An 8079-nucleotide genomic window follows, 5' to 3' on the forward strand; every position below is an offset into this window, starting at 1 on the left:
TGTACATATTGACTGGCCTCTAAAGTTGTTTGAGCTAGCACTGACCAGTCCCATGGGGTCATATGGAAGTTACCTGCTATGGCCTCAATTAATCCTTTCATAAATGGGCTAGCAGCTCCATTTTCTCTAATGCTTTTTATTTCTTTATAAGTGTTGAAAGTAACGGGTTCACGTACCTGATTGCCTTGTTGATCTTGCATCACCAGGCAGGCCAAGAGCTCCCCTTCTAATGCCACTTGCGTAAGACAGGGTCCCATAACTGTAGTGTATCCCTTATCTTTTTTCCAATTTATTGGGGCAGGGGGCTCAGGGAAAATCTGTTTCCTCTGTGGCACCTTTACCCGGTAACAGCAGGGCTGAGGGAGGAGGAGGAGGTGGTAAGGTAGATGATGGTTCTTCCTTCTTTTCCTTTTTAGGCTCTTCTGTGTAGAGTGGAGCCAAAGCAGCCCTAAGGCCCATAACGTTAAAGATGTTACTGGGACCCATTGCCCTTGTACATGATGTCGTTTAAAATTTCTTCCCACTTGTTCCCAGAGCTCTAGGTCTAGTGTGCCTTCTTCTGGGAGAACGACAGTTTGCATTAGGTCCCTTAATTGGGCCTCCGAAACCAAGGCTCCACTTTAAACAGCTGTTTCAATACTTTTATATACTGTTGCTGTTGAGTGGATAACTGTTGTCCCATGATGAAACCCTAGCTTGAAAATCCCCTCAAATTTGGAAATCCTGAGCGGACACCAATTACTTACTGCACAGTCACTTCACTTTCGTTCTCGAGGGTTCTGTGGTGATCCATCACAGTGTTCCTCACACGGGGCACCACCTGCCAGGTCTGTCCCACAGACCCTGGCTGATGGATGAAACGAGTACTCAGATACAGGTGTGCAGTTTAAGAGCAGCTAGGTGACTGCTTGGCTCTAGTGGCTATAGAGCGGCCCCAAGAAGCTGGAGCTGCTTGCTTGCTTCCTTTTTTTTGAGACAGAGTCTCACACTTTGTCTCCTGGGCTGGAATGCAATGACGCGATCTCGGCTCGCTGTAACCTCCACCTCCCAGGTTCAAGTGACTCTTCCACCTCAGCCTCCAAGTAGCTGGGATTACAGGCACGCGCCACCACACCCGGCCAATTTTTTGTATTTTTGGTAGAGATGGGGTTTCACCGTGTTAGCCAGGATGGCCTCTATCTCCTGACCTCGTGATCCGCCTGCCTTAGCCTCCCAAAGTGCTGGGACTACAGGTGTGAGCCGCTGCACCCAGCCCTGGAGCTGTTTGCTTTTATTCAGCGCAGGCACAATGCCAAAAACTGGGAGCCAACACAACCTGCAGGTAATTAACATTTATTGTTCCCCTTTCAGGGAATGTCACTCCTGCAGATGATAAAAGGTCAGTTCCCGGTCAACATAAGTAAACAAGCCTATTTAAGATAAATTCCCCCTACTCCCTTATACCTACTCCTTGCCCTCTGCGTCAGGATTATCTGTAACAGCTGCCTTCAGCTATTCTCCCCCAGGACTCTGAAGAACCTTCCGACCTTTGAGAAGGTTTGCATCCTTTCCTTAGTTTTTCCCACCACTCTGACAGATCCCCTACACTTAAGGTTAAATGAAGTCATAAGGATAGGGTCCTTACCCGATAGGAGTGGTGGCCTTATAGAAGAGAAAGAGCTGGCCGGGCGCGGTGGCTCAAGCCTGTAATCCCAGCACTTTGGGAGGCCGAGACGGGTGGATCACGAGGTCAGGAGATCGAGACCATCCTGGCTAAAACGGTGAAACCCCGTCTCTACTAAAAAAATACAAAAAAACTAGCCGGGCGAGGTGGCGGGCGCCTGTAGTCCCAGTGGCCGAGGCAGGAGAATGGCGTAAACCCAGGAGGCGGAGCTTGCAGTGAGCTGAGATCCGGCCACTGCACTCCAGCCCGGGCTACAGAGCAAGACTCCGTCTCAAAAAGAAAAGAAAGAGCTCTCTCTTTCCCCTCACACACATGCATATGCATTACAGAAAGGCCATGTGTTGACACAGAAGAAAGCAACCATCTACAAGCCATGAAAACGACCCTCACCAGCAATTGACCCTGCCAGACCATCAGAGAGTTAGCAGCCTCCAGAATTGTGAGAAATACATTTCTGTTGTCAAAACCACCCAGTTCATGGTATTTTGTTACAGCAGCCTGAGCAGACTAATACAACAAACATAGTTGGAGATGTCAACACACCTCTCTTAGCAATCTTTAGAACAACTAGACAGAAAATAAGCAAGGAGACAGAAAAATTCACCACCACCACCAACCAACGGGATCTCATTGACATTTATAGAACACTCTAGCCAACAGCAGCAGAACATATGGTCATTTTAAGTGCCCATGGAACATACACTAAGACAGGCCATATCCTGGGCCATAAAATGAACCTCGACAAATTTAAAAGAATTAAAATCATACACTGGCCAGATGTGGTGGCTCACGCCTGTAATCCCAGAACTTTGGGAGGCCAAGGTGGGTGGATCATTTGAGGTCAGGAGTTTGAGAGCAGCTTGGCCAACATGGTGAAACCCTATCTCTACTAAAAATACAAAAAAAAAAGCTGGGTGTAGTGGCACACTCCTGTAATCCCAGCTACTCAGGAGCCTGAGGCAGGAGAATCGCTTGAACCTGGGAGGCAGAGGTTGCAGTGAGCCGAGATCGCGCCACTGTACTCCAGCCTGGGCAACAGGGTGAAACTCCATCTCAAAAAAAAAAAAAAAAAAAAAGAATTAAAATAATATACAGTGTGTTCTTCGACCACAGTAGGGTCAAAGTAGAAATCAGTAGCAATTAAGATAGGAAAGTCTCTAAACACTTGGAAATAAACAATACACTTTTAAATAATCCATGGGTCAAAAAGCCAATCACATGGAAAATAAAAATATACATTAAAATGAATGAAAATATTTCAGAATTTGCAGGACAAGGCAAAGCAACACTGAGAAGGACATTTATAGCACTAAATGCAAACATTAGAAAAGAGAAAAAGCCTCAAATCAATAATCTAAGCTCCTCTCCCAAGAATCTTGAAAAAGAAGAGTGAATAAAAATAAACTCAAAACAAGCAGAAGGAAGGACAAATAAAGATAAAATAATACATCAGTGAAATAGAAAACAGAAAACAATTGAAAAAAATCAATGAGCTAGGCGTGGTGGCTGCCACCTGTAATCCCAGCACTTCGGGAGGCCGAGGTGGGTGGATCACTTGAGGTCAGGAGTTTGAGACCAGCCCAGCCAACATGGTGAAACCCCATCTCTACTAAAAATACAAAAATTAGCCAGACGTGGTGGTGCACACCTGTAATTCCAGCTACTCGGGAGGCTGAGGCAGGAGAATTGCTTGAACCCGGGAGGCAGAGGTTGCAGTGAGCCGAGATCGTGCCATTGCACTCTAGCCTGGGGTGACAGAGCAAGACTCCATCTCAAAAAAAAAAGACAACAATGAAACAAAGAGCTGTTTTTTTGTTGTTTTTTATTTTATTTTTTTTTTGAGACAGTCTTACTCTGTCACCCAGGCCGGAGTGCAGTGGTGCAATCTCAGCTCACTGCAACCTCCGCCTCCCGAGCTGAAGCGATTCTCCTGCCTCAGCCTCCTGAGTCGCTGGGACTACAGGTGTGTGCCACCACACCAGACTAATTTTTTTTTTGTACTTTTAGTAGAGACAGGCTTTCACCACATTGGTCAGGCTAGTCTCGAACTCCTGACCTCGTGATCCACCTGCCTCTGCCTCCCAAAGTGCTGGGATTACAGGCATGAGCGACCACACCCGACCAAGAGCTGGTTTTATATAAATATATCAATAAAATTTAGATATTTAGATATTAGATAGCCAAACTGACCCAAAAAAAGAGAGAAAACATAGATGACCAATATCAAAATCAAATGGGCTATCACTATTGACCCTGCAAACATCAAAAGAATAATTTAGAGGCCAGGCGCGGTGGCTCGCGCCTGTAATCCTAGCACTTTCAGAGGCTGAGGCGGGCGGATCACAAAGTCAGGAGATTGAGACCATCCTGGCTAACACCGTGAAACCCCATCTCTACTAAAAATACAAATAAAAATTAGCCAGGTGTAGTGGTGGGTGCCTGTAATCCCAGCTACTCGGGAGGCTGAGGCAGGAGAATGGCGTGAACCTGGGAGGTGGAGCTTGCAGTGAACCGAGATTGCGCCACCGCACTCCAGCCTGGGTGACAGAGCGAGACTCTGTCTCAAAAAAAAATAAAAAAGAATAATTAGACAATACTATGCAGAATTCTTCATACATAAATGGGACAACTTAGACCAAATAGACCAATTCCTCAAAAAACATACTATAACAACTCAGTGTGAAATAAATCATTCAAGCCTTACAAGTGTTGAATCTATAATTCTATTTTTATCTCATTTTATATTTTGAGACAAGTTCTCACTTTGTTGCCCAGGCACTGCAGCCTCGACCTCCCAGGCTCAAGCTACCCTCCTACCTCAGCCTCCTGGATAGCTAGGACCACAGGCATGCACCACCATACCCAGCCAATTTTTAAATTTTTTGTAGAAACAGGTCTCACTATGTTGCACAGGCTAGTCTCAAACTCCTGGGCTCAAATGATCCTCCTGCTTTGGCCTCCCAAAGTGCTGAGATTACAGGCATAAGCCGCCATGCTGGCCTGAATCCATAATTTAAAAAACTACAAATCTCCAAGTTGAGATAATTTCACCAGAGTATTCCATCAAATGTTTAAAGAATTAAAACCAATTCCATGCAATCTGTTTTGGAAAATAGAAGGGAATGCTTCCTGATTCATTTATTCTATGAAGTTGACATAACCCTGACACCGAAACCAGACAAAGGAAATAGAAAATTACAAACCAACACCCCTCAAGTATATAGACACCAAAAAAATCCTTAACAAAATATTAGCAAATAGAATTTGTATGTGTGCGTGTGTGCGTGTGTGTGTGTGTGGGGGGGATTATACATCATGACCAAGTAGAGTTTATTCCAGGGCTGTAAGGCTGGTCAATATTTGAAGCTCAATCAATGTAATCCAACATCTAGTCTAATAAACTAAAGAAGAACAAAAATATATCAATCGAGGCAGAAAAAAGTTTGACAAAATTCACCACCTATTTGATAAAAACTCTCAGAAAAATGGAAACAGAGGATGAACAATAGCTCCCCAAATGTATCCACATCCTAATCAACAGAACCTGTGAATATGTTACCTTATGTGAAATGGTACTTTGCAGATGTGATTAAATCAAAGAGTATACTATGAACAATCCGTATGCAAAAAATTAGATAACCTAGATAAAATGGACAAAATCCTAGGCATATCAATTACCAAAATGGATTCAGGAAGAAAAAGAGAATCTAAATAGGTCTATAACAAGTAAAGAGTTTGGTAATCAAAACTTCCCAACAAAGAAAAGTCCAGTACTACATGGCTTCACTGGTGAATTCTACCACTCATTTAAAGAATTAACACCAATCCTTCTCGAACTCTTCCTCCCCGCAAAAATAGAAGAGGCCAGCATTACTTTGATTCCAAAGCCAGACAAAGACACCATAAGAAAACTACAGACCAATATCTCTTATGAATACAGATACAAAATTCCTCAACAAAGCACTAGCAAACTGAATCCAACAGCATAGTAAAAGGATTACACACCATGATCAAATGAGACTTATCCCACGAATGCAGTATTGCTTCAATATAAGAAAATCAAACAACATATCATTAATAGACTGAAGGAAGAAAAGCATATGATCATCTCAATCGATGCAGAAAAAGCATTTGACAAAATTCAAGGCCAAGTGTGGTGGCTCATGCCTGTAATACCAACACTTTGGGAGGCCAAGATGGGAGGATCTTTTGGGCCCAGGAGTTTGAGACGAGCATGGGCCACATAGTGAGACTTCATCTCTGCAAAAAATACAAAAATTAACCAGGCATTATGGCACATGCCTGTAGTCCCAGCTACTCAAAAGGCTGTGGCAGGAGGATCACTTGAGGCCAGGAGGTCAAGGCTACAGTAAGCCGTGATCGCCCCACTGCACTCTAGCCCAGGTGACAGAGAGAGACCCTATCTAAAAAAAAAAAAAAAAAAAAAAATCAAACAAAAAACTCAATACTGTTTCATGATTAAAAAAATATTAAGCAAACTAGATAGAAGGCAACTTCCTCAACATGATAAAAGGTATTTATGAAAAATCCACAGCTAACTGTATACTCAATGGTGAATGACTGAAAGCTTTCCCCCTAAGATCAGGATATAAGACAAGTGCTTTTATCACCGCTATTAGACATTGTACTGGAAGTTCTAGCCAGAGAAATTAAGAAAAATAAATAAAAGGAATCAGAATTAGGAAAAAAAGGATGCAAAACTATTCCTATTCTCAGATGACATGATCTCATATGTAGAAAATACTAAAGAATTCACACACAAAGAGTATTCGATATAGTAAACTCAGTGAAGTTGCAGGGTACAAGATCAACAAATTGGTTTTATGTCTATACACTGCCAATGCACAATATGAAAAGGAAATTAAGAAAACTGTTAATTCTATTAACAATTACACCCAAATGAATAAAATACTTAGGAATAAATTTAACCAAGGAAGTGCAAGGCTTATACACTGAAAACTATAAAATGTTGCTGAAAGAAATAAAAGACCTAATGAAAGGAAAAGACATTCTGTGTTCATGGATGGGAAGACAAGATAGCAATACTCCCCAAATTTATATATATATATATCCTTATCAAAAATTCCAACTTCCTGTTTTACAGAAATGGATCCTAAAATTCATATGGAAATGCAAGTGATAGCCACATAAACTTGAAAAACAACCAAGCTACAGAACTTATATTTCCTAATTTCAAAACTTACAAAGCTTACAGTAATCAAAACAATGTGTTACTGTCATAAGGATAAACATATAGATGAATGGAATAAAATAGAGTCCAGAAATAAACGCTTGCATATATGGTCAATCGATTTTTGACAACAGTCAAAGACCAAGACCATTCATCAATGGGAAAAGGACAGTCTCTTCAACAAATAATGCTATGAAAACTGGATGTCCAAATACAAAAGAATAAAGTTGGACCTGTTCCTTACACTATATACAAATACTAATTCAAAATGGTAGTTTCTCAATAAATTAAGCAGGGATTACCATAGAACTCAGCAATTCTATTCCTGGATATATGGGTAGACACTCAAAAACATGGAAGACAGGTGTTCAAACAAAAACTTATATATGAGTTTTGTAAATAATGCCAAGTGTTCACTGTGGCATTGTTTACAAAAGCCAAAATGCTCAGCTCTATATGTTGAAAGGTACACATAGCCAGAGACGGGAAAACTGAGGGCTTGCTGGCTTCTCAGCTAGTTGAGGGTTGAAGTCATACCCATGGACTGATGAGTGGATAAGCAAAATGTGGTATATTCATGTGACAGAATATTATTTAGCCATAAAAAGAATGAACTACCAATACATGCTAGAACACAAATGAATGTTGAAAAATGAGTGAAAGCAGTCACAAAAAGCTACATATGATTCAATTTATAGGAAATATTCAGAGTCAGAAAGCCCACTGAGACAGAAAGATTAGTGATTGCCAGGGGCAAGGGAAGGGGGGAAAATGGGCAGTGACTGGTTGCTGGAATGGGATTTCCTTTGGTGGTGATGAAAATGTTCTAGAACTAGTTCGTCATGATGGTTGTACAACATTCTGAATGTACTCAATGTCACTAATAGCTTTCATATTACGTGCATTTTCTCCACAATTTAAAATACAAATATATGGCCGGGCGCGGTGGCTCAAGCCTGTAATCCCAGCACTTTGGGAGGCCGAGACGGGCGGATCACGAGGTCAGGAGATCGAGACCATCCTGGCTAACATGGTGAAACCCCCGTCTCTACTAAAAAATACAAAAAACTAGCCGGGCGAGGTGGCGGGCGCCTGTAGTCCCAGCTACTCGGGAGGCTGAGGCAGGAGAATGGCGTGAACCCGGGAGGCGGAGCTTGCAGTGAGCTGAGATCCAGCCACTGCACTCCAGCCCGGGCCACAGAGC

Source organism: Rhinopithecus roxellana, chromosome 4 (genome assembly GCF_007565055.1).
Source record: "Rhinopithecus roxellana isolate Shanxi Qingling chromosome 4, ASM756505v1, whole genome shotgun sequence".
NCBI lineage: Eukaryota > Metazoa > Chordata > Mammalia > Primates > Cercopithecidae > Rhinopithecus > Rhinopithecus roxellana.